The sequence below is a fragment of the Zingiber officinale genome, chromosome 6B (genome assembly GCF_018446385.1).
Source record: "Zingiber officinale cultivar Zhangliang chromosome 6B, Zo_v1.1, whole genome shotgun sequence".
NCBI lineage: Eukaryota > Viridiplantae > Streptophyta > Magnoliopsida > Zingiberales > Zingiberaceae > Zingiber > Zingiber officinale.
In genome coordinates this window covers 97,944,979-97,972,756 of record NC_055996.1, presented here as the reverse complement: position 1 = coordinate 97,972,756, position 27,778 = coordinate 97,944,979, and the positions used below count along the sequence as shown (strand labels likewise).

At 37.2% G+C, this 27,778-nt stretch overlaps 1 long non-coding RNA gene across 4 annotated transcripts; it reads right to left on the bottom strand.

The window, feature by feature from the left end:
• Positions 1 to 25,465: 25,465 nt before the first annotated feature.
• Positions 25,466 to 26,899, bottom strand: LOC121988376. Of its 4 annotated transcripts, none has more exons than XR_006114009.1 (3): positions 26,165 to 26,894; positions 25,943 to 26,084; positions 25,466 to 25,712 (listed from the first exon to the last, which is right to left on the bottom strand). It is a non-coding gene; the product is annotated as an uncharacterized LOC121988376 (long non-coding RNA). The 4 variants fall into 4 exon arrangements; XR_006114010.1 differs by having other exon boundaries at positions 25,964 to 26,084; positions 26,165 to 26,893; XR_006114007.1 differs by having other exon boundaries at positions 25,466 to 26,084; positions 26,165 to 26,899.
• Between the last annotated feature and the right edge of the window lie 879 nt (positions 26,900 to 27,778).

The window sequence follows — 27,778 nt, the reverse complement described above, 5'->3', positions numbered from 1 at the left end:
TAAACTATCAGATGATAGCAGTATTTATTTGGTTAGTCAAGTTAAATACTAATGTTCAGTTAGAAATTTGCTGAAAAGAGACTCCTTAACTTGATTAATATAATATTGTGTTTTTAGCCCAGACTTATTTTGATTCATTGATATAGGCATCTGAAGTCCAAAGAAAAGACATACATCTCTCACGTCATTTTAAGTTTTTGAATACACAATTAAGGTAGACCTAGATCTATATGATCATTCTTTCTAGGGATTTGTCCTACACTAAGGTCAAAATAGATTTTTAAATACTAAAAAGATGAGAATTTTTAGAAACTATAAATAAAGAATTTTTCTAGAATTTATAAATCCTTTAAAAAATTTATTTTATAATAAGAGTTCTAGTCTAATATTCTTTATTTCCTTCTTAGATTCCTAATGTTTTATTAAGTTAAAGTTAAGTTCGAAGTTTTCAAGTTCGAATTACGTGTATGTTTGGATTGATAATACTTAGTTATTAAGTTAATTGATTGGTGATTTGATTGATTTTAATCATGTTAGTATATAATTTTAATTAGGTTGAATTAAGGTATTAATTAAATTGAGTTTTCAATTAAGGTTATCCTAAATTATCAATTAAGGTTAGATTAATTAAAGTTAAGTTAGATTAATGTTTAGTTAACTTAATTTTAAAGCTTAAGTGGATTAACATATAGGGTTTAATTCAATTAATTTTAATTATTTACTTATTAATTATTTAATTCAGTTTGAAGTTTAAGTTAATTAATTTAAGTCAACTTTAAGTTTAACTTTATTTAATTAATGTAAGTTTAATTAGAGTTTTAAATCTTATTTTAGATCTTATTTAGAATTAATTAATGTTTTAGTATAAGTTTTAGTTAAATTTTTAAGTTTAAGTTTAAATTTTAAGTTAAGTTTAAATTTTAATTTTGATTTTAATTTAATTTTAATTTAATTTTAATTTATTTTAATTTGATTTATTTTAATCAATTTATTTTATTTTAATTTATTTTAATCCTTATTCATCTAATTCGATCTATATTTTCAATCAGGGAACCCTATAATTTTGTTAGATTAGTTAAGTTTGAATTTTAAGATTTAGTTTAACTTGTGTTAGATTCAAGTTTAGCTTTGGGTTCAACAAGCAGATATTCTTTGAATAAACGTCTAAGCTGTGGTAAGTCACCTGTACATCATTAAAGTAACCATGCCTTCAAAATTTTTTAAATAACCCTGTCCACTGAAATTAGTACAAAACTTTAGTCTAACCAACTAGGATTAGTGAGGGGTTACTTCAGTTAGTTCCATTAAGTCAAATGCACTAGGTCGAAGCCATATTTTTCTAAACATGCATAGACAGAGCTTTCCTAATCTACTATCATCCAAAACTTCTCTATTACTATTTGTCAAGTTAAATTTTTATCCCTAATACACTAATTATAATTATCCAGCTGGGTAAATTATTATTTTGGAGGTACCAACTAATTTGGAGTCTCCCCTAAATTACTGAACTTGATTTTAAGTTTTAAATTTGTGTTGATTTGCTTTATAGTTATAATAAACTTGATTGTAACTTATGTTTAGATTGAATTTGTAGTTATTTGATTTAAATTTAGTTTTTCGATTTGAATTTGATTTGTTTGATTTGATTTTATATTTTAGGTTTGGGTTTGAATTAGTTAGTTTATTTTGATTTGGTTTAGGTAGTGAATTTTATTTTTAAGTACATAAAATTGATTGAGTCATACTTACTTGGTTAAACAAGCTTTTGGAACCTAAGCTTTGGGTTGTTTCTGTTGGAACCCCAAAGTTGTTTTGGTGTGATCAACAAGTTAAGTTAGGTCCTGCGTTGTTTTAACCTTGTGTCTAAGTGTGCAGGAGCTTAGGAGCACAGGTACTCGAGCGGAAGACGCAGCTAGCGAGAAGGACGGCACGCGGTGCGTCCGAGGGACGAAGACTGCGGATGAGTACGCTGGTGGACGAGAAGGAAACACGCAGCGATTCCGAGGGACGAGAAGCCGGAGCGGAAGGCTGCTCGAGAAGACCGGAAGTTGGGTTCGGGTGAGCCCTTTTCCGGATGGCAGAGATCACCCAAGCGAGCGGATCCGGAGGAGAAGAACCGGACCGAGGAGGGACTGAACCAGAGAAGAGGTCCCGGACGAAAAAGTCAATGATGTTGACTTTGGGCTCCGGGGCGCCCAGAACAGTCCGGGGCACCTGGAGCCCTCCGGGGGGCTCGGAACCCTTCCGGGCGTCCGGACCCTGATTTTGACCAGGATCGCGATTTACGTGATCTGAACATTGGGGGATAAGTTTTATCCTCCCCATGGCGCCCGGAACCCTTTCAGGCGCCCCGACCAAGGCTATAAATATAGCCTTGGTCCAGAAGCTTTTTAACGAACTCACTGATTGTAAATCCAGTGCTTGCACGCTCTCTTTTAGTCTAAGCTTCTATTTTCTGCGCTTCAACATTGTAAGAGGCTTCTCCGCCTGAAGGAGTTTTATTGAGCTTAATCTTCCTTGGATTAACAACCACATCGGTTGTAACCAAGTAAATATTTTTGCCTCGCTTTTTCTTTATGCTTTTAATTTACCGCTTAGTTTATTTATGCAAGTGTTAGCTTAAAGAGTTCGAGGAGGGTTTGTTTTTCTTTTGTGTTAGTAGGATATCCAACAACCCCCTCCTAGCCGGCCCAACGGTCCTACAGGTGGTATCAGAGCGGAGTACGCCTCAAAAGGACTAACCGCCGTCTGAAGTAACAAAACAATGGTCGGAGCTAGCGACTACCCACCAGCATTCGAGGGGGAGCTTGCTTCTTGGAAGCAACAAATGACGGTATTTCTTAACTCTGATATTGGTATTTCTCTAATAATGAAAACAGGTTATGAAGCACCAAAGACAACGAATGGAGAAGAACTCGATCTACGCCTATGGAACAAGAAGCAACGTGACGAGTCAATGGCAAACGGTCGGGCAGAGTTTCACATTTTAACCGCAATACCAAACGAAGACTTTGATAGAGTTGGCGAATACAACAGCGCAAAAGAACTTTGGGAAAAGTTCTTAAAACTCTACGAAGAACCAATTGAAGTCGTCCCCTCAATAGACATCGAGCTGTCATCAGAAGAATCCGAGATGGAAGAAATTACCAAGACAGCCCCAACAGCCGAAGTACATCCCGAGATCGATAAAGGGGGAGAATCTTCGGAAGAAATTAATTCAACAGGGGGAGAACCAACGGCCAACGAGGTAAGTAAGGTATGGTCTCTATCCACTGAACAACCGGTTAATTCAATAGAAAAATTGCCTGAAGATTTTTGCGATTTAAAAATTGAATTACCGAAAAAGTTTTTTGAATTAGAAAATCAATTGTCAAATTTGTCTTGCAAATTTGAAATATTATCCAAAGAAATTTGCAAATTAAAAAATATTTTGACAAAATAATTATGCAAATTAGAAGAATTTTTTGAATTACAAATTACTCTCTCAAAAGAATTTTGCGATTTAAAAATTGAGTCATCGAAAAGGTGTTTCGGATTAAGAAATCTATTGTTAATAGATTCCTGTAAATTAGAATTTTTGTTGTTAAAAAATTCTTGCAAATTACAAAATATTTCTTTAAATGAATTTTGCACATTGCCGAAAGAAGTTTTACAAATTATATTGTCGAAAAATTTTATCAAGTTATTGAAATATTTTTGTGAAGTAGAAAGTCAAAAAATAACAGAAAATGACATGTTAAAAGATCGAATAAAATTTTTAGCATGTTTAATATTTGTTGCCTTAAATCTGAAAAATTGTGATTTAAGAAGTGATGAAAAATTGAAATGGAAATTTAAAACTTTTTGATATAAATATCAGTATAAAATAAATAAATAAATGCATAGAAATTTTTTTTAATGCTATCAATTTTTTTAAATTTTCTTGCATAAATTTTTGGGCTTAGAAAGATTTATTTTTGGTGAAAACTTAGAAATTTTTCAAAAGTCATTTTTTGACTTAGAAATTTTTTTCCTTTAACTTGAAAATATTTTTTCTCCAAAAAAAAACATTGAAATAGATTTCTATAATTTTTCTAAGTGTCAAACCCTTAGATTATTTTTCTGGAAACCCCATTTTTATTGTGATCAAAGGGGGAGAAGGGAAGGTATAAGTCTAGGGGGAGGTAGAAAATTGAAAATTAAAATTTGAAATTTTTGAAATTCAATTTTTTCTATCATGTTGCATGTTATTGCAATAAACTGTTTTTATTCTATGTCTATTTGTAACCCTAGCTTAACTTGGGTTGATCACACCAAAAAGGGGGAGATTGTTGGAACCCCAAAGTTATTTTGGTGTGATCAACAAGTTAAGTTAGGTCCTGCGTTGTTTTAACCTTGTGTCTAAGTGTGCAGGAGCTTAGGAGCACAGGTACTCGAGCGGAAGACGCAGCTAGCGAGAAGGACGGCACGCGGTGCGTCCGAGGGACGAAGACTACGGATGAGTACGCTGGTGGACGAGAAGGAAACACGCAGCGATTCCGATGGACGAGAAGCCGGAGTGGAAGGCTACTCGAGAAGACCGGAAGTTGGGTTCGGGTGAGCCCTTTTCCAGATGGCTGAGATCTCCCAAGCGAGCGGATCCGGAGGAAAAGAACCGGACTGAGGAGGGACTGAACCAGAGAAGAGGTCCCGGACGAAAAAGTCAACACTGTTGACTTTGGGCTCCGGGGCGCCCGGAACCCTTCCGAGCGCCCGGACCCTGATTTTGACCAAGATCGTGATTTACGCGATCTGAACATTGGGGGATAAGTTTTATCCCCCCCAGGGCACCCGAAACCCTTCCAGGCGCCCCGACCAAGACTATAAATATAGCCTTGGTCCAGAAGCTTTTCAACGAACTCACTGATTGTAAATCCAGTGCTTGCACGCTCTCTTTTAGTCTAAGCTTCTATTTTCTGCGCTTCAACATTGTAAGAGGCTTCTCCGCCTGAAGGAGTTTTATTGAGCTTAATCTTCCTTGGATTAACAACCACATCGGTTGTAACCAAGTAAATACTTTTGCCTCGCTTTTTATTTATGCTTTTAATTTACCGCTTAGTTTATTTATGCAAGTGTTAGCTTAAAGAGTTCGAGGAGGGTTTGTTTTTCTTTTGTGTTAGCAGGATATCCAACAACCCCCTCCTAGCCGGCCCAACGGTCCTACATTTTCTTGTTTTAGCTTACAAGTGATAAAAATATTTTATTTGTTGAATGAGACTTATATCCGAGTCCGGATTAATTGTACATAGCTCGTTATGACCCAATTAAGTATCATGTCAGGGTACTTGGATCTTGCTGTGAATTTTTCTAAAAGTTCTTTGAGTTCAATTACTTTATTTTTTAATTTAAAATTTTCTTCCTCAAGTTTTAGGACTTGAGTTGGAATTTTAGATTGAACTAGTTCAACTATTGAATTTGTTTTAAGTTGTTCTTTTAGGTTTTCATTTTCTTTAAGAAGTTGATTAATTTGAGTTTATGATTTTCCTAACTTTGTGTTCAAGAATGCAATGATTTTGAAAAAGCTAACAGTTAGGTTAGATTTCACCTCGTTGAGACCTTCAGAAAAGAGTACGGACTTGTAGCTTGACTCGTATTCTTACTCATTGTCTTCATCATCTTTGCTTTCTGATTCTGGTTCGGATGCCATTTGCACAAGGTAGTTTTGTTGCTTTGGTTTTTCTACATCTGATTCTTTGGAGGATAATTAGTCCTAAGTTCCTTTTAATGCCTTCTTTCTTCTTGTAGTCTTGGGTTTGTCTTCTTTTAGCTTCAGACACTCATGCTTGTAGTGTCCTTTTTTGTTGCGCCTATAGCAGGTGATGCTTGATTTATTTAACTTGATCATCTTCTAAATATCCCTTTTGTTGAAGTCATTTTTTCTTCTGGTAAGCATCTTTCTTATTATGTTTACCAATTGTTCTTCTTTAAATATATCTAGGTCAGACTTAGATTCTGGCTCAGGTTTGTTCTTATTCTTGACTTCTTTTGAGGGACCTGCAAGAAGTACAACACCTTCTCGGACCTTCTGCAGTTAGTTTGCTGATGGAGTTCGAGTTCACAAAAGAGTTTGTCTAATTTAAGTTAGATAAATTCTTCAAAACCTTGTAGGCATCAACTATAGATGCCCACAATTTGTTTCAAGGAAAGGAATTTAAGGCATACCTAATTATATCTCGGTTTTCCATTTAGTGGCTAATTAAGTTGGAGTCTGTTTAGGATGTTCTTTATTTTGGTGTGGAGCTGACTTACGGTCTCACCATCCTGTATTTTAATCTTAAATAAACTATTCCAAAGTAGGTCTCTCTTGGTTATCTTTGAATTGATCATGCCCTCATGTAATTCGACCAGCTTATTCCACAGCTCCTTTACATTCTCGTGCGGGCAGACGCAATTCAGTTCTTCTTTCGTCAAACCACATTGAAGTGTATTCACTGCCTTTGAGTCAATATAGGCCTTCTTCTTGTCTTATGAATTCCATCTTTCTTGGTTGAGAGGTACTTTAGTTGCTTCGTCTACCGGCGCCTTGTATTCTCGTTGGATGGTGAACCATTGATCAATATCCATCTTCAAGTATACCTCTATTCTTCTCTTCCAGTAGGGAAAGTTATCCCTGTTGAAGAGTGGACGATGAGTTGTGCTGTAACCTTTGCCTTGGGCCATTAATGATAGAACCTTGTACATAAGAAAAAGTTTCCAAGACTACATCTTGAATTAGTAGTGTGGGAGATGATAAACACAAAAAGAAACTCGACTGGTGTTAGACAAATTCAGAGTATTTTATAATGTGAAAAACTTGTCCAAAAGAGGTGATTGCACCAATTTGAACTAGATCAAAAATCTTAAAATCGAACAAGATTTAAAAAGAAAAAAAACAAGAAAAAACCCCTTTGCTTGATTGGTGGTTGCACGAATTCAGAGTGGAGTTTCGCTCTGATACCACTTGTTGGATCGTAAAGATGCTAGGGGTGAATACTGTTCGCCACATTTTAGAAAATCGAGAATATACAGTGGAAAAGAATCACGAAAATACAAACGCTAACACAAGTATTTTTACTTGATTCAAAACCTTCGACGACTTCTACTCCAAGATCTGCACTCACTAGGTACTTTCGTTGGATAATCACTATAATCACAAAGCAATTACATAACTTAAATACAATTGTAAGAATTAAATTATATCGACAATACAATCTTTGAAAACTTGAGCGCAGATTATCTGTGTAACTTTTAGGTATCCCGAAGACCTTTTTGGAGCAATGCGTGAATATGAAAGTTGTAGAGATTGATGTTCTGAAGTTTCAAGTCGAATTCTTCTGTTATAGCCCCATCCGGATGCTTGGATCCCCTCCTGGGTGCCTAAACTATGTTGGCATGATGAACTCTCGTCGAAACTTCATCCTCAAACTTTATCAACCTTCGGGTGCCCGGACCGCTTTGGGCGTTAATTTGGACCGTTGACGTGGGTCGACCAGTCATCACCCTCCAACTCAGCTTCTAGAAGAACTTTGTTAGTCCGGGTGCCTGGAGCAACTCCGAGCGCCTGGACCGCCCGCGTGCCTGGCTAGGTACTAGCACAGCCCTCATCGAAATTGGTTTGAGCGCCCAGATAAACTCCGGGCGCTAAGATCTGTTCCGAGTGCTTGGACCACTCTTTCTCGCCTTTCTCTTTCCTAAAAAAAAATAGTCTAGGTAACCATAATATGTTTGTCCTACAAAACAAAGCTAGCATATTAAGAATATGATCAATTTATGACTTAGATCCTGTCTTCTCAAGACTAGGATCTAGTCATAGTCTCAGCTTAGACTTCCCAAATGGCTCTAAGCTAGACCGCGCCTATATTCCCACCGGGACTTGTCCTCACTAGATCTCTCTTCTCTAGTGACTTACCTCACTTATCATTTGCATACTTCCTGTTAGTTAGAGCCCTAGAGCCAATCATTTGATGATTGTATGGACTCATTGTATCATATTCTTGTATATTAATAAAGGCATTTGGATTTTGGTTATTATACTTACTTGTATTGGTGCCAAATAAACTAAGTATAATAATGTCCTTGAGTAGATGGTTCTCACCTATATCAATCGGTTAGTTGAACCGATAGTGAGATGATATAGGGAACACTACTCTTAATCATTCCTAGTCGAGTATTAACATTCAGGGACAATGTTAATGCAATAAGACTAGTATGTAGGTCAACTCGATGATTTGATCTCACAAGTCATGGATATAGAGATATCAAGTTGACACATGGGTATACATTGGAGAATGTATACTGAATGACCCGCCATGAGAAAGTATCATGGATCGTTATATGAGTGTCATATACTTTCTCATGTGGCTATTAGTATGACTATTAGTCCTTAGACCTGAAGTCACCATGGATCCCTACATAAGGAGTTATGTACTTTGGTTTCGTCAAACGTCACCCGTAACTGGGTGGACTATAAAGGCGATTACCGGGTATGTAACAAATTATGCAGAGGGATGTGAGTGATGTAGATGGGATCTATCCCTCCCATATGACGGGAGCGACATCAATATTCTTGATAGAGTGAGACCACTAAGTGCATGGCCATGCCCAAATGAGTCAACATGAGATGTTAAGCTCATTTGATTGAGTGAGTCTACTTGGGGTTCAAGATTTAGATTGATTAGAGGATGACACGGTCTATGCCTCATATTGATCAATCTAGATGTCTAGGATAGAAGGACACTTGTCATTATTTTGTGAGGAGTCACAATTGGTAGTCACAAGGTGATGTCGGATCTCGACATTCTTGTAACTTGGGTAGTAATGATGTGTTGCTAGATACCGCTCATTACTTATGCTCCTAAATGTGTTTAGGGCATTGCCAACGTTACAAGAACCTATAGGGTCACACACTAAGGACAATTAGATGGAGATTAGGTTCATATGATGAACCAAGAGGATTAGATTCATTTGATGAATCAAATTGGATTAAGAGTAATCCTAATTGGGCTAACTTGAGTTGGACTCAAGTTGATTCATGTATTCAATGAGTCTAATTTAGATTATGACTCATTAAATCAACTTAATTTAATGAATTAGATTCATTATATTAAGTTGGCTTGAATCAAATGGTTAGATTAGATCAACCATGGAAGAGATTTGGTCAAGTTTGACTTGACTTGAGAGGAATTTTAAAAGTCAAGTTTGACTTGACTTTATGCCACCTCATTGGTGAGTTGGCATTGATGTGGACTAATGATGATGCACCACATCATCATGGTTGCCACCTCATGGAAGTTACAAAGTCATTTTCTTAATAACTTCACATTAATTGCATTTAATGGGGAGTTACACAATGGAAGTGGCCGGCCACTTTGTTTTTGAATGGGAATTGATTTTTCCATTCATGTGGACATCTTCTTCCTCCTTCCTCTCAAGCTCTCCCTCTCCCTCTCCTCTTTGCTTGGCCGAATCTCACCAAGGTGCTAGCACACCTTTTGTGTGAGGTTTCTCCACCTACGTGTCCGTGTGGATACTTCTAGAGGACCGACGCTTGACGGTCTTGAGATCCGGCAACTCCTTGGAAGAGCGGGAACGCGAAAGGGCACGCAACAAGGGTAAAGTTCTCAACACATAGATCTAGGAGTAGATCTAAAGATTTCGAAACTCGTATTTGTATTTCGTTCGATTTTCCTTGCACGGATCTACGGCTTTGGGTGATTCGGGATTTCCGCGACGCGAAAAGCGGTTTTCGCGGCTCGAAAAATCCAACACTTCCTTGATGTCAAGTCCCTTGACCCATTAGGACTTCCTGCTAGATTTCAACCAATCTGGACTTCAGCAAGTTGTCAACTAAACTGGACTTCCTCCTGCTAGATCTCAACCAATTTGGATTTCGTGTTAGCTATCAACCTAGTTGGACTTCAGCCTAATATTTCGATCTTCTAGATCCATCAAGTCCTACACACTTGGTAAAAGGTTAGACAAATAATACATCTAACTTTAACCTATTTGTCATACATCAAGACCTGATTATCAGTACAACCTACACCAACATGATCCTCTTGTTTATTCGTAAGTGCTTACCATTGCACCACACACTACAATTAAACCAATAATTAGTGACCGAATTAGTGAGGGAAATATATTTCTGTTGCTAATTCGGTCATTATTAATAAAAATAATTTTAAATATATTTAAATTAGTGATAGAAATTTATTTTCCATTACTATTTGGTTACATAAATTTATTTTTTTGTTACTATTTAGACTAAAATAAAATTTGTCGCTATATGAGCGATTATTTTTGTCGCTAAATTGGAAATGAAATTAACGTTAATTTAGCAAATTTAAGGTTTCCCTAGCCCGAGTTTTCCCTTGTCTCATTGATTTCTTCTCCTCTCTCCGATCGCCGACATCATCCCCTGCATCACATGATCACCCCTTTAGCACACAGGTAATCCTCTTCCCTCTCCTAATCTCTCCTTCCCATCGGTCACAAGCTAAGGTTGTGCGTGGCCTCAGCCAAGGCGATCGCAAGCTTGGCCGACCATGATGAAGCTTGCTGCCTCAACTCTTGCCTTGAGCTTGGCTGGTTACAACCAAGCTCGTGGCCTCAGCTTGGCTGGCTTTAGCTTGATCGCGAGCTTGGCTGTGGGCTTAACGAGCTTAGTCGCTGCCGCAGCGAGTGTCGGAGGTGGCCTCAACTTGCTTGACTGCTACCTCAGCTAGCCTTGCTCGTGAGTTTAGCCGGCAATGAGCCCGGTGATAACCATCAATTTTGCTACAATATTTTGATTCACAAATGCATGCTTTTATGATCTCCTCATAGGTCAAGCTCATATTTACATCATATTTAATGAATTATATTTATTCTTGGACTTAATTGCAAACTATCTTATTATTACAATATTTGATGCTAATATTTGAATATGATCTTTGTAGGCATCAAAGGGCAAGGACTTGAGGTTGATCAACCTAGATTGAGCTCAAATCCAAGCTTAAATGAAGAGATCAAGCTCTGGAGTAATTTGGATCGTCCATCATATACTTGAGGAGATCTGAGCCATTTATCATGATTCGGCCCATCCAACCTAAGGAAGAGTATATCAGGATCTTTGATGAAGATTAGCACCTTTGGATCAGATTTAAAGTGACTTCCCACTGTTGATCAAGATATGAATTATTTACAACCATCTGATCAGTTCTAGATCTGATTTAAATGAGGTGCTACAGTGGAGTGGGAAGGCATTCTCTTCTTTGATTGTCAAATTCTACAGGAGGCACGATCGCGCGAAGCAGCGGATGAGCAATCTTCTTCCTCCTGATCTATCACCGGCAGCCGACAACCGGAGCTCCACCAAGGTCAAGGCTTCCCTTCATCATCCGTCCTTATCTCCATCAGAAGCTCCGAACACCATTTTCCCCATTCGATCCACTCAATGTCCCTTCATTCCATCTGACTATCTACTCCATCGACACCAGCCGCAAGCCATTCTTCTTCTTCCCTAATCGGTTCTGAGACGAGAGGAAGAAGATCGAAGTTACAAAGGAGATAGGGGTTTACCATTTCCTTCATAATTCTATTTCCATCATCCCATCCATCCTGCATTCGTCTACAACAGATCTTCCTCTTCATATCTTCCATTGTCGGTCGTTCTACAGCCACCGAAATCCATCAAGGTAAAGGGATTTTCCTTCCTTATATCCTTCGCCTCCATTTGCATGCCACTAGCTCTGATCAGCACCATCTGCCGAGCTTCAATAGAGCCTCCTCCGTTTATCTTCATCGCAGAGTTCCTTATCCGATGCACATGAAATCCAAGTTAGGGTTTCCCTTGTTTGATTAGTGTGAATCTTTTGAATTCTAGTTTCTTTATCTTTTTTTGAATTGTAGCTTTGTTGCAGTTAATCAATGCATAGTTGATTCAAATTCCCTTGCTATTGCTTTGAAATCTTCGGTTAATGTCACTGTTCTTGATGTCTAATCAATTTAGGTTTTGTTTAATTTGTTGTATTACGTTATTCTTGTTTATTATTTCTTTCAATGCAATAGATTAGATTAGTTAGATTCTTTGTTTGTTAATTTCCATGAGTTGAATTTACAAATGTAGCAGAGGTTTTGGTTCTTACTTCTTCTCTTTGTTCAAAAGTCATTTCTAAAATCACAATTTATCCAGAAAACCCCCAAACCAATAATAATTGATCCTAAGACTATCATCCTACTGTTTACATCCCTTGTGAGATACGATTGAAGCTACCCTATACTACATTAATGTAAAAGGGGTTCGGTGATATTATTTGATATCCGTTCCACGATAAAATTGTGTTTATCACTCGGCCTCGGCCTTGTGCTTTGTCGTCCAAGAGCTTGGTATTTCTTAGGCGAACATGAACCTTTGGAAATGATTGTTGTTTGTAAGCACACTTGTATTGATTGTTGACTTCATAATATTTTTTGTGCAGGCTTCTCTATTTGGCATTGTTTGTATAGGCTTTGCAGAGACTCTAGCTTCTTTATGCGCTGGTTTTAGGTATATCATGAATGATTATTTATTGATGGTTATTTAATGATTTAATTAAGCTTAAGTTTAAACTATATGCATGCTTAGTTGTTTATTTTTAGACGTTTAATAATGTTGCAAATTTATTTCTCATTATCTTAGATGCACAATAGGTTAGAAAATGGATTTATCACTAAAGAATATTTTGATGGAGTTGAAGAGTTTATGGAATTTGTTAGACATCATCTAAATTGTATGAATAGTGATTAATTGTGGTGTCTGTGTAATCATTGCATATATAGAAATATAACTTTCTGCGATGAGGATACCATGATAGTACATCTAGGTTGAAAAAATTTTATTCTAAATTACTACAACTGATACTTTCATGAGGAGCCGTATTTGTTTGAGCTAATTGAACCTTTTGTTGCTTCGTCATCTATCCCTATTGCTCAAGAGGAATCATCATCTAATGATGATGCAATGCAATCAATGGTTGCCAACATAATGAATGCGATTGATTATTCGAATATAGATGAAATACCAATACCTAAAGTTTAGAAATTATATGACATGTTAAAGCCAGTGAAAGAGAAATGTGGGAAGATATTTCTTCTAGTCATTCTCAGCTATTAGCTACTGCGACTATTGAACATTATACCTCAGAACGATGTTACCATGGCATTAGTTAATTGATGTCAGAGTTGCTCTCTGCTGATAATATAATGACTGATAACTTCTATAGTATAAAGAAATTGGTTAGGGGGTTAGGCCTTCTTGTGGAAAAAATTGATCATTGTATAAATAATTAAAATATCTTTTGGAATAAAGACAGTGAACTTATTGAATGCAAAATGTGTAATCACCCTCATTATAGACAACTTAATCGCATATCTGGGAAAAAAGAAAAAGAATTTACTATAGAAAGTTATATATTACTTCTCGTTAACTACTAGATTTCAACGCTTGTATGCATCTGTCGCAACAACAAACCAAATAAGGTGACATCATGTGCATGCACAGGAAGAAGATATAATGTGTCATCCTTCTAACTCTCTTATATGAAAAGATCTTGATACAATATTTTTTTCCTTTGCAATGGAACCACGTAATGCAAGATTGAGACTTTCAATCGATGGATTTCAACCATTTGGTCAATCTATATAGCAATATTCATCTTAGTTAGTTATATTAACATTATATAATTTGTCACCATGGATGTACATGGAAGATAAATATATGTTCCTTACTATACTTATTCCAGGGCAAAATAATCCGAATAAGAAAATATATATATTTTTTGCAACCTCTGATTGTCGATCTTACAAAGACTTATGATATTGTAAATAAAATTAATTTTTCTTTGCATATTGCTTTATTATGAATAATTAGTGATTTTTCAGCATACTGAGTGTTATCAAAATGGAGCACGACTGACAAATTAACATATCTACATTGTATGACAGAGTCTGATGTATTTCCACTACCTTGTTGTGAGAGGATATATTGATTTGATAATTATCAAAAAAATTTACCAAAAGAGCATCCTTTCAGGTGAAATAAGAAAGAGTCCATAAAAAAATAAAGTAATCAGAAAATTTCAACTGATAATCAAGTTTGGAGAGGAAATACTTGAGAAAATAGACAACTATGGATTTGTACTAGAACTCAGACGAGTTCTGTGATTTAAATAAATACATTATGAAGGTGTACAAGTATGATTAGAAGAAAAAAAGAAGCATATTTTGGGAGCTATTATATTGAAAATATCTACTCATTCGATATAATTTAGATGGGATACATATTGAGAAAAAAAATTTAATAATATATTCGATACTGTGATTAATATTCCTAAAAAAAATTAAAGACACAACAAAATCACATAAGGAATTGAAAGAATTAGTTAGGGCATCCCTAATGGTAAACCTAAAAAGTAGGTTTATTTTTACCACATCACCTACCACATCAAAAATTATAAATCCACTAATTAATGGCATCCCTAATGGTAAATCTAAAAAGTAGGTTATTTTTGCCACATCACCTGCCACGTCAAAAAGTTATAAACCCACTAATTCATTTCATATATCCTTTTTTTCAATATTCATTTCATATATCTTTATTTATAAATTTCACTTTATTTTTTTTTATTTTAGTAATTAAATATTTTTATAAATTAAATATAGTATTTTTGAAAATAAAAATATATAATTTATTTCATATATCTTTTTTTTCTACATTCATTTCATATATCTTTATTTATAAATTTCACTTTATATTTTTTTTTGGTAATTGAATAATCTTTATAATTTAAATATAGTAGTTTCAAAAAAATAATATAAAATTTATTTAAATCTTGAAAATAGAGCACAACAATTAAAAATATATATTACAATCAATTTGTAAAATAAAATATCAAAATAATTAATTATTGACGTAGCAATTCCATACGTGCTCAACCAAGTTGGCTTGAAGTTAGTAGTATATTTTCTTGTCACAAACCTCACAATTTCTCTTGATATACTTGTTCAATTCTCTAATTGTACCTTAAATTATTTGTGGTGACGTATTGTCATTAGGTTCATCCGACTAATTGGCTGTAGTATCCCTTTCAATTTTGACAATCATGTTATGTAAAATAATATAAGTATACATAATATCCTTTAAATTATCCTTGTACCAAAATTGTCTTGGACCTCTGATTATTGCCTAGCGACATTACAACACCCCAAATACTCACTTGACATCCTTTCTTGCGACTTCTTGTATTTCCTTGAACTTCTTTCTCTTGGGATTCTAAGGGTAAGAAAAGCTCTTGATAAAGCTTGTCCATTCCGGATACATCTCATGTGTTAGGTAGTAACTCTTTGTATATTCTGTGTCAATAACTATAAAATTGACCTTGGTGCATTTTTCATGGAACAAGTCCTTCAGCAAAGGTGATTGGTTAAACACATTAATATCATTATTTGACTCTGCGACCCCAAAAAATACATGTTATATCCACAAGTCTATAGATGCAACTACTTTAAACATTTTGTTGGGATCCCATGGTCGCCTCAAGTAAATTGTCCTTTCCAAGCGACCGTGTAATTTATCCATTCCCAATGCATACAATCAACCAACATGTCGGACTAGTCGTGCCTCTGCTCATGCATTTGAAGTAAGTGTTGGCAATCATTGGCATTGGGTCTTCTCAAATATCGCTCGTCAAATACTTCAATCACACACTACAAAATTTAAACAAGCAATCGATTGTCGTTGTTTCAGCAATCTATAGGTACTCATCCTAATGATCGATTGGGCCTCCATGTGCCAATTGAGGAATAGCAACCATGCATTTTTGAAGTGGTGAGATCCCTTTTCTTCTTGTTATATTCACCCTCCATTGAAAATATTGGTGATGATGTTCCAAGGCAGTGATTATGTGGATAAATAAATCTCTTCGCATCCGAAAACGTCGACAGAATACTTCAGTGCCCCACAAAGGTTGTTGAGAGAAATAATCATTCATAAGATGAGCATGTGTAACTTCACGATCTTGCATCACATGCCTTCTCCTTTTTCCTATGGTGTCAGACCTTTTTGTTGCCTAAAGGAGCGTTGCTTAGTGTTAGAGTATAGTGAGCATCATTTGTTCATCTGTGTCATCTTTTATAGATAGTTCGAAGAACTTGTCACTATTATCAAAGGTAAGTGGATAGGGATCTCTAGACATTTTAGATGGTTTATGATATCCATAGGAGAATGTATAGTGGATGAATATGAAGACATTGCTAGAATATATAAGCTCATTTGTAATGGCTAATTTTTAATAGCTAGTTTACAATGGCTAATTTTTAATATATATATATATATAGAATTACTATGCTGCAGACAAAGTCCTTGCGGACCGCTGCGGACATACTTCCTGATCGGTCACCAGACCGATCAGGGATCTCCTGATCGGTCTGGTGACCGATCAGGAAGCATGTCCACAGCGGTCCGCACGGGCTTTGTCCGCAGCATATATATATATATATATATATATATATATATATATATATATATATATATATATATATATATTCTAAAAAGTACATTACTGTAAAATTAATAATACAAACAACAATAAAGTAGGGAAAATAAATAATATAAACAGCATTAATGAAGGGCGGAAAATAACTACTCTATGCCCCAGTGTTTTTTTTTTTTTAATTTTTACAACAATATGGAGGTGTATACGAAGTTGATCTTGTGTCATCCCGATAGTATCTCTCATAAGGATTTCGTATTGCCATGTTTCGGTGCGGTTATTGATTGCTGCCAATTTCCATTCTGTGCACCCTTTAAATTCCTCCATAGTTTTAGATATTTCGAATAGACATTCTTTGTACACAGTAGACTTGCCTTTGCCCTTCCGCTTTGCCACTTTTTGTCTAATTGGATGACTATGGTTTCGCCTTTCGTCTTCATCAATGCTCATCTTAGGATTAGATGAGGATGTGTACACCCCACTAGCAGTCTTTGCCCTCTTTAAACTGCGGTGATCAACAGATTGAGAGCCAACTTCTCACACTCTGCAAGAATCCTCCACATGTGCTTGTACTTGAAAGGCTTGTTCTTGTTCTTTGGATTTGTCATCCACTCTTTATGTGCCTTTATCAGTATATCCGTGTTGTTGCCCATTGGCTATAGACATTATAGATTCCATTCAATGAAGAAACCAATCTTTGCATTGTGTTGAAATGTCATTTTAATTGTTGTCATCGCCTCTCAAGAGTTCTAGCTAGTCAATTGTTGTTGTACTCCATTACAATCCTTAGCCATAGTTGTTCCATCTTCTAAGAATTGCCAATCCTCGAATCCGTGCTATCATAGACCCACGACTTGGAGGGACCTTTTCCTCTTGGGGTGACCAAAATATCTTTTTAGGTTGTGGAGTTGTGTCTCTAGGATCGATGGGGGTTAATGACATTCGTGATTAATTCGTTCGTTTATCTGAAAACATAAAGTAAGAACGCAGCGAAATAAAAAAAGACACAAAAGCAGTTACTAACACAATTTCTTTTACTTAGTTCAGAGCTTGTGATGACTCCTACTCCAAGGCCTGCGATTGTTGATCGCTTTCGGTAGACCATCACTAATAGCTTGGAATTTCTTTACAAATAAGTAATTACAAGTACAAAACTAAACAAAGTATACTGACAATATAAGAATAAGTAAAAGAGTCGTTGATTGTCGGAGCAGCAGTTGAGCGTTGTTGAAGCGTTTCGGAGCAGCACACAGGAGCACAAGTAATCTAAGTTTTGGTGTTCCTGAAGTGCTAGTCGAGACCCCTTTTTATAGCCTCTTCAAATCTAGTCCAGATCCTCTGATCTTGGGATCAAGTTTTGACTTGACCCGGATCGGTCAACCAATCCCCAGGTTTGGTCGACTGAACCTGCTGAATCCACCCGGCCTTCCGTCCAGATGCAGTCTCTTTGGATGAGCCTTCGTTCGGTCAACCGATCCTTTCGTTCGGTCGATCGATCAGCTAATGGTCTCCATCTTATCTGATCCGATCAACCTGGCTCGATCTGGTCACCGCTTATCCTCGGTTCGGTCGACTAATCCCGAGGTTCGGTCGATCGATCCCTCGATCGAATCCGGTCTGATCTATGGAAATATGATCCTGCTGTACTAGGGTTCAATCGACCGATCAGGACGTTCGGTTGACCGATCAAGGCTAAGTTTGACCCTACAAAACTTGTTAGTTTTTTGCCGAACAGAGTTAGACAAATAACAATTGATAAATAACTTGACAGCTTTCGGACTGTCCGATTCTAATTTCGGATTTCCTCCGGAAATCCTAGGTCGAACAGATGTCTACTGTTCCCTCAACGGGGAATGCGCCCTCACCTACTCCTCTCAGTAGAAGTTACCTATTGCAAGACTGATTCTCCAGACCAACTGGACTTTCCGCTTAGGGTTACTACCCCATAGAACCTAGGGTTACCACCCTTATTGTTATCCATCTGCCTAACTGCAGCTAGGACTTTCCATCACCTAGGGTTACCTCCCCCTAGGACCTAGGATTACCACCCCATAGCATTTTCTACCTACCTAACCGCAGCTAAGACTTTCCATCACCTAGGGTTACCACCCCCTAAGACATAGGGTTACCACCCCTAGGGTTTTCCACCCGCTTAACCGCAGCTAGGACTTTCCATCACCTAGGATTACCACCCCTAGGATTTAGAATTACCACCCCTTAGGATTTTCCATAATCTAGGATTACCACTCCCGAGGACTTAGGGTTACCTCGCCCTAGGATTTTCCATAACCTAAGGTTACCACCTCCTAGGACCTAAGATTACCTCTTCCTAGGATTTTCTGCCTGCCTAGAATTCATTAGGACTTTCCTACAAGCTCGATATCACATCTTAATTTTTGAATTTTTTTATCATTATCAAAATATAGATTTAATCGTCTGATACATCTGCATCAAGAATGTTCTCTTTGCCGAACTTTGTATCCTTGTCAAGGGCAATGTTATTGAGTCCAGTAGCCAAAGGTGACTCTAGGAGAGAATGTGGTGCCTTACTCTGGAACACAAGATGGTGTCATAGACTCATTTTTGGTGCCAAATTCACCTGTACACGTCCTTCTTCATTCGTCTGAACCAATTATCGGTGCTTGTTGAGGAGCAAATCTATAATTAGGGGGTGGCATGAACTGATACTGAAAATATTCGGGTAGATGCATAAACATTGGAGCTCCATGGGCACTAATCGGAATCATTGAAAAATTTTATGGATGTTGGAAATTTTGGGGACGAATGTTGGATTGTTGGGAAGATGTATTTTCTTCTAAATTGGAAGAATTTAAATAATTCCCCCAAGGTGACTGTCATTTCTATCTATTAGTTAAAAAATATGAATATAGATGTGATGGTGTAGAAAAATTAGATAGGAGTGTTGGTCTAAAAAAAATATTGTTATTATTATTATTATTATATAGTCAAACATGGTGGCTAGATATTAATGAGGCCCAACAAAAATTAGTTCTTGATTTTGGAACTAAATTTTTTATTTAAACCAAAAACCCAAGATGGTATCAGATTTAAAAATAGAAGTCTATTTTTTAAATCTAACAATTTAGTCCTCTATTAGGGATGTCTTTAATAGACTTGAGATACATCAGAATAAAATTATTAATAAATTTTTAAAAGTTTGTTATATATTGGACAAAGAAGGTAAGCAAATTTTATGTTGTTGATTAAAAGAAATCAAATTCTCTTATGGGTATGCCTCAAATATGGCTTGATGTGTAGATATGAACAAATTAAAAATATTTAGAATGAAAAATCATGACTGTCATATGTTTATACAAATATTTATTCTAATAATTTTTCATGACATACTTTCTAATAATGTTTGCAAATACTTATAGAATTGAGTTTATTTTTCAGAGATTTGGCATCAAGAGTTATTATGATGGCTAATATACTTCAACTATAAATAGGCATTCCTCTTATATTATGTAAACATGAGCACATATTTCCACCTATTTTTTTTATTCAATGAGACATCTACCAATTCATATACCTTATGAGGCACGACTAACTAGTTTATGTAGTACATATAGATATATCAATTTGAATAATTTTTGAGGAGATTAAAAAATAATATTCGTAATAAAACAAGAGTTGAGATGTCAATATGTAATACTTATATGGTTTAAAAAATATTTTATTTTTGCTCATATTATTTTGCTGACATTATTAGACATCGCAAGTGTTGGGATATGTCTGATGTGTTGTGTGCTAAATACACATTTCGTAAACATACACAGCGAAAAACTTAACGTAAATAAACTAATTTATTACAACACACACACCACACACATGTTGGATACAATCGCATAGACAAGATAATAAAACAAAAATGAAATGAATAACCATTATTCTAGATATACCTTACGGATGACCTATAACGAGAAGGACATCAACCGTAGTCACATTGTCGAACCTCGCCTCAATTCGTATCCACATTGAGCTCCTCAAGATAACTCCGTGAGTACAAGCCTCTCCTTCAGAAGTTACTAGCCACGAGCGAAGAAGAGAGATCAAGAGGAAGAAGAGAAGCACACAAGGAAGATATTTCTTCCTTGTGGTGGTCACAACAACAAGGAGAAACTTCTCCTTGTTGGCTGCAGAGGAGAGAGAAGAGGAGAGAAGAAAAATTCGATTAAGGTTTCTAAAACCCTATCAAGCCAATTATGATCTTATGTTCTAATTTTTCTCTCAACCATATCAATATATAGGCCTCATTAATGAGTTGGATTAGAAAGCCCAAATCCAATTCATTAGCCCTTAATAAAAAATTAGCCCATTAATCCCTTGATTTGGTTCACAACTAAACCAAGTTGGTTCATGACTAATCCAATAGGGTCTAACTCTTCCATAAGAGATGTGGCCTATCCGCATTTCTGATTCGACAAATATTTTCGTATTTGTCTTATGCATGGTCTAACTAAATATTTATCTCTTGATCTAAAAATCATATTCTTTAACTTATTTTACGTCTTTTAGAGACTCGTAGTGCGCGTGACCCAATAGGTTCCTGGTTTATCTTGGACATCCATAATTAACTACTTAATTATGGAATGATCATGAATAACACCTAGTAGTACATTATGATCCCTAATTAGTCAGAAAATCATAGTTGATTTCAAAATTAATTATGAACCCTTCAGCAGCTACAGTTAGTGGTGTCTCGTTCCTTTCACTCATCTTATACCCACTTGGTTTAGGGCATGGTCTATATATCAGTCCCCACTAGGCTAACTATGTCACACCTAGCCCAAGTAATACTTTCTCGTTCTGCGAATTCAAATTACTCATACATGTGTCTAAGAATCTCGTACTCTTAACATGTGATGCTTTGACAAAAAAACTTTGAGTAATAATCCTAACGAGTGACCACAGGGTATACGTCTTCTTGCAAGGAATGGTGAATCCTCTATGAGTTATCCAAACACGTTCGAGTACTTCAACTTATACCTAATCATCCAGGATTCGTACCTCGTTGAGATGCTTGCTTAAGATGTCAAAGTATAAGCCTCCATGACCAAGATGATTTGTATACCTCAAGTCGAATGAAACTTGCACTTGAGTTGCAATTAGAGCTTCACAGACATATCCATATATGTAGATAGTCATATGAAGTCTTATAGCGAGTCACTTTAATTAACTAGTTACCATTGTTGGTGCGATTAGCACTAACGGTCTAACTCAGGTTTTGATGAATGATAAAGAAGGTTAAGTTAGGTTTGTCGTGATCTAACACTTTGACTGAGTGTGCAGGAGAAATTCAGCTAGGTCAACGGGCCGACCAGATAGCTGGTGTGAAGTCCAAATAAGTCAATAGGCTGACCGGATATCTGACACGAAGCCCAGCTAGGTCGACGGGCTGACCGGATAGTTGGCACGAAGCCCAGCTAGGTCAACGGGCTAACCGGATAGTTGACACGAAGTCCAGATAGGTCGACAGGCTGACCGGATATCTGGCAGGTGAGTTAAGGTAAGTCACTGGAAGAGAATGACTTGGTGAGGACACGTTCCCCGTTCGAGGGAACAGTAGACGTCGATCCAACTTAGAACCATTTCGAGAATCTAAGTTGAGATCGTGATTAGATTCTGGTCTCTGTGAGATAGAATCTAATTACTACCCTTTTACTATAATTGTACTAACACTTTGTTTTGTAGGGTAGTATAATTTGTATTTGCCTCGGACTAATATTTTCTTGCAGGAAATTGATGTGCTGGAAAATGGTGGCCCAGGCACCCGGAAGGGATCCGGGCTCTCGGAGTGCAAAAACTTATCTCATCGTCACATGGAGCGTGCTGATTGGCTGGGCCAACGTCACAATCCAGGCGCCCAAAGCACTCCTATAAAAGGAGCCTTCCTCCAGAGCTACGGACAACAACTTCTTCTACGACTGCTCTGTTGTGCTCTGCTCCTACGACGCTGTGAGACTCCTCCGACAACCTGCGATTCAACTTCTTTTTCTGTATTGTTGGTATTGTTTTAATTATTCCTATACTTAAGTTTGTAATATCTTACGAATTATTAGTGATTGTCCAACGAAAGCACTCAACGAGTGCGCCCCTTGGAGTAGGAGTCGACGAAGGCTCCGAACCAAGTAAAATTAGTTTATGTTAGCGTTGTGCCTTTTATTTTTTCGCTGCGTACTCGATTTAATAATGAAATTTTTTTCGATCGATATTCACCCCCCTAGCGAACTCCACGATCCAATAAGTAGTATCAGAGCAACCACCAATTAGACAAAGGGGGTGAAATCTTTATTTTATTTTTTTTGGTTTTCAATTTTTTCGATATATTCCAAATTGGTATTATTACCTTTTTGGAAACATTTTCTTTGTAGCAAATTAAACTGAACTGGTGCAATACTAATTCAGTCATAATATTATTTTTCTTCCCATACTACTAATCCAAGACCAAGTCTTGGGACCCTCTCTCTCTTCTCTCTTTGTGTGCAGGACTCATGGCCCAGACTGAGGTTACAACATTGTCCGACCTCCCCTATTCAGTGGGGACGACTTCCCATATTGGAAGAAACGAATGAAAATCTACTTGAAGACCAACTTCGACCAGTGGTTCAGCGTCACCAGAGGCTACAATGCGTCTATTGACAACTCCGAAAACCCAATAGACCCAGAACATTGGAATCTGGAAATGAGGAAGAAAGCCCAGATCAACTTTAAGGTGCTCAACACACTACAATGAGGCATAACAAAGGAGGAGCTGAACCGAGTGGGCCCACATGAAAATGCGAAAGAACTGTGGGGCAAGCTCATCGAACTGCACAAGAGAACGAGCGACGGTAAGGTAACCAAACGAGATCTCTTTCTAAATAAATTATTTAACATTAAGATGCAGGAAGGTGGATCCGCGAGTCAACTCCACACGAGAATCAAAGACATCCTCAACGGGCTTCATACCATCGGCCACCAAATGGAGAACCGTGATTTAATAAGGTACGCCCTGAACGTGTTTCCTTGAAATGCATTGTGGACATCTATCGTGGATGCCTACAAGATTTCGAAGAATCTTTCAAAATTAAAATTGAACAAATTATTTTGTGAACTTGAGCTACAAGGACAAACTAATGCGAGAACCGAGAAAGGTGTTGCTCTTTTTACAGGTTCCTCCAAAGAAAAATCAAGAAACAAGCCTAAATCAGAAGGTGAGTCTGACCAAGACTCAGAAGATGAAAAATACCTAGTGAACTTAGTAAGGAAAATGTTCACCAAGAAAAAGAAGAACTTCAGTAGAAAAGACATACAGAAGATCAACTCTACCACCGAACCAAGAAATGTGACATGCTTCGGATGCAACAAGAAGAGTCACTACATGAACGAGTGCCCAAAATTGAAGAACGATAAGTCAAAGACAACCAAGAAGAAGACACTCAAAGCAACGTGGGATGAATCGTCTTCAGAGGAATCGGAAGACGAAGAGCAGAGGCACCAAAGACACCTCACGCTAAAGGCCTGCTGTCACGCTCCCGGAGGAGTTCCTACGGACAAAATTTCGATAACATCTCCCCTGTACTTGTGACAATATGAAGCATAAGTACATATAACCACAAACATACTCATCAGCAGTATATAATAGCCCACACAGCTGGATAAATAACACAACCATGCAATTTTAATAGGCAACCTACACGGCTGAAACATAACACAGCGGAAATCACAACATAAGGAACATAAAACACCAGAACAACTAACTGTGAGCCGGCTCGGCTTAACACGATATTAAAAAACTAAATACAAGATACCACAGACGATACTACAAATAATAGAATACACAAATACAAGAACAAATACAAAACCAAAATATAAATAGCGTAAGGAATACCAAACTCATAAGATCGTCCTCGAATGTGACGTGGGACTGACGAACAGGTTCTCCAGGCAACTCCATAAATCCTTTACCTGCTACCTGGCAAAATAACCAGTTACGGGGTGGTGAGTATAAAGACTCATCGGGTAGTAGACAGATAGTGCATGAACATAATACAGAACTAGAGATACAAAGGTATACAGTCTCGTAGGGAATATAGCAAATACTACAGTAATATAATACTAAGTGTCCATACCTGAAGCCATATCCTAGACTAGTAATAGAAGGTCGGAGGTAGCAAAGATCTGCTACAGTACTGCTCATAACTACAAAGATAGCATGTGAGGTATATACATAATACTAATAAATGAGTCAGTGTCTAAACACATACAACAGATGTATATCTCAACATATGTAAGCATGACAGCATAAGCAACAACAACATAAACTAGCAACAACATAAATAAACAACAACAGCATAAGCTAGCAATAACAGCATAATTAAGCAGCCAGCAGCATAAGTATAATAACAACAGCGTATGCATGGATGGTCACCCCGCCCACCCCTCTGCACCACGACCCCTATATGGTCGAGAGGCCGGATCGATGACAACTGTACGACACTCCAGCCGCCACTACTCTCGAGTGATCGAGTGGACAGTTTATATAGTAGCTATATAGCTACGTAGCAATAGGGTCCCTGCTACTCACTACTCCAGCCGCCACTACCCATGAGTGGTCGAGTACGACACGACAAGACAAGCGGCACGCTCCAACCGCCACTACCCATGAGTGGCCGAGCGTGCGGCCCTAGCCAACGACCCTCTCAACCACAAGGGAGACATGGTCGACGACATGCATGCAATGACATGATGCATAATATGCAGCAGTCATCATATATATATAAACAGAAAATAGGTATGCTGCATGAAGCCAACATGCTCAATAAGGTATGTAAACGTACAGCATACAAAGCAGGTAAACATGGCAACTAGTATCCATATATCCAATATCTAACATCTAGTATCAAGTATCTAGTATCTGGTATCGAATACCAAATATCTAGTATATGGTACTGGTATCTGCTAAATATCATAGATAGCAACGTGAAACTGTATCGACATAGAAACGAGTAGTTCAAAAATTGAGTGGAAGTATCAAACGCAGGAGAAATACGAGTGTAGTCAAGATAGATACAACAACTATCTGAATATAAAGCTCATGCACTAGGGTTAAAATACTAAAGAGCTAAAGCAAGAAGTATCCGCCTTAGTACATAGATCACGTCCAGAAATCCCACATCAAGACGTTCGTCCCGAATCCAAGTCCTGCGATCACATAGTATATTTAGCTAATTAGAGTAACTCTAATCAAACATGGTTATAGATGAATCCCCAATTAACCTTAACCATACTACAACCTAATTAGATTAGGTTTACCATGAATCATCTCTATTGCTCCCCAAATCAAACAGATTTATAAATTCCCAATCGTTCCAAAGTTATCAACAAGATGTAGATTTATCAACTAATTAATCTATTTAGATTTAGTTTGTTACCTAAATCAAACGTCGAACTACCTGCACGTGGAAACTCATTATGATCAGCTGAGACACCCATCAAGACTAGCTGCTGGTGAAGCTACTATGGCCCGAGCAAAGCGGTAGAAATCCATTGCCAAAGCTACAATGATCAACCATCCTAATTAGCAGAAACCTCCCAATCAGAAATCACAATCTAGATCTCTACAACCCAAAATCAAAATACCAAACATGTCTTACCTTCAATCCAAATCTGCAGAGGTTACTATGATGAAGAGGAAACTCTCTATGCAAGCCCATCACCGTTCAATGATGATCCTGGTCATTGTTGTGAAGGAATAGAGATTCCCTCCTGATAGATGCCCTCCTCCTCCAATCACGGCTAGTGATAGCAATAAGATGGCCTACCGGCAGAGGTGTCTGTCTCCCAAGAATAACTAATAGTGGAGAGCCAGGCTACAAGCACAAGGAGCATCTTCTCTGGTCGAGGCTGTCGTTGGCACAGGCATAACTGACCCCGCCAATTATCCCGTTAGAGAGACCCGGGTGGTGTGCGTGATGATGAAGAAGGGTGGCATCACCATGGATCGAAACAAATGAATGGGGAGGAGTTTGGATTAGGGCAGAGGGCGGCGACCACTCAAGGCGACGATCAGAGGCGATGATAGGAGTCGAGATGAAGGGGCAGCAGGGGAAACCGATAGGTGTTGAAGCTCTTGCTCATTGTGTCAAGGCTGCACCGACGGTGAAGGGGAGGAGATGATCGGGGCGGCACGGAGTCACTGGTGATAGATCTGGAAGGGAGGATTTCGCCGGCGCTGAGATGGGTTGCGACAATGAGTTGAGGAAAGACCGCGGCGCCGTCGGGTGAAGATGAAGAGGAAGAATCGGGAGATGGGAGAGGAAGAGGAAACTCGGACGCAGGGAAGAAGGAGATAGGTTCGGCGCAGGGGAAAGAAATAAGGAAAAATAAACTTAGGCATCTCCAATTAAATCCTAAGTTAATTTTTCAATCAACTCCTAACTAAAATCGGTATTCAAACAAACTTTCTTACCTCCCACAATTGATCACCTTAAAATACATCAAAAGAACTCTGAAAAATTTTCAGAAAATTTCTGAAAATTCCTCAAAAATCCAATAAAATTATCTGACAAATAACCTTATTATTTAATCATTATTTAGGTGTCGTATTTTACACCCGCGAATCAGAATCGGAAGACTAATCAGAAGACGGGTCCGAACCCAAATCGAGCCACGAGTCCGCAATCGTTTCTGAAGGTTCCGAGAAGGTATACTTTAGCTTAAACAAAAAGTTTTTAAAGTTATTGCATGCCTAGATAGAAAATTAACTGCAACTGAAAATCAAAATAAAATGTTCCTTGAGGAAAACCAACATCTCAAGGAACAAATTACAAAACCCAATCCAAATCAAGTTGTAAAACTTGAGGAGGAAAATTCAACACAAAAAGTTGAAATAAACAACCTTAAAGGATTATTAGAAAATTTTACAATAAGATCTAGAAACTTGGACTTAATTATAAAAAGTCAAAAAGGTGTATACAGCAAATCTGGTCTTGGATACAAGTCCAGCTCAACAAATAAATCATTTGTATCACTCGTAACCCAAAACAAAAATCAAATTAAAGCTTGGGTTCTAAAAGCGTACTTAAAAATAAAATATATTATGCAAAATCAAATAACCTAAATCAAAAGCCAAAATATAAACCTAAATCAACTAAACTAAAACCAAACCATAGAAATAACCATAAAACCAACTTAAACCAAGATTATAATCAAGTATATTATAATTATAAAAATAATCGACATAAACTCAAAACTAAAACCTAAATTAG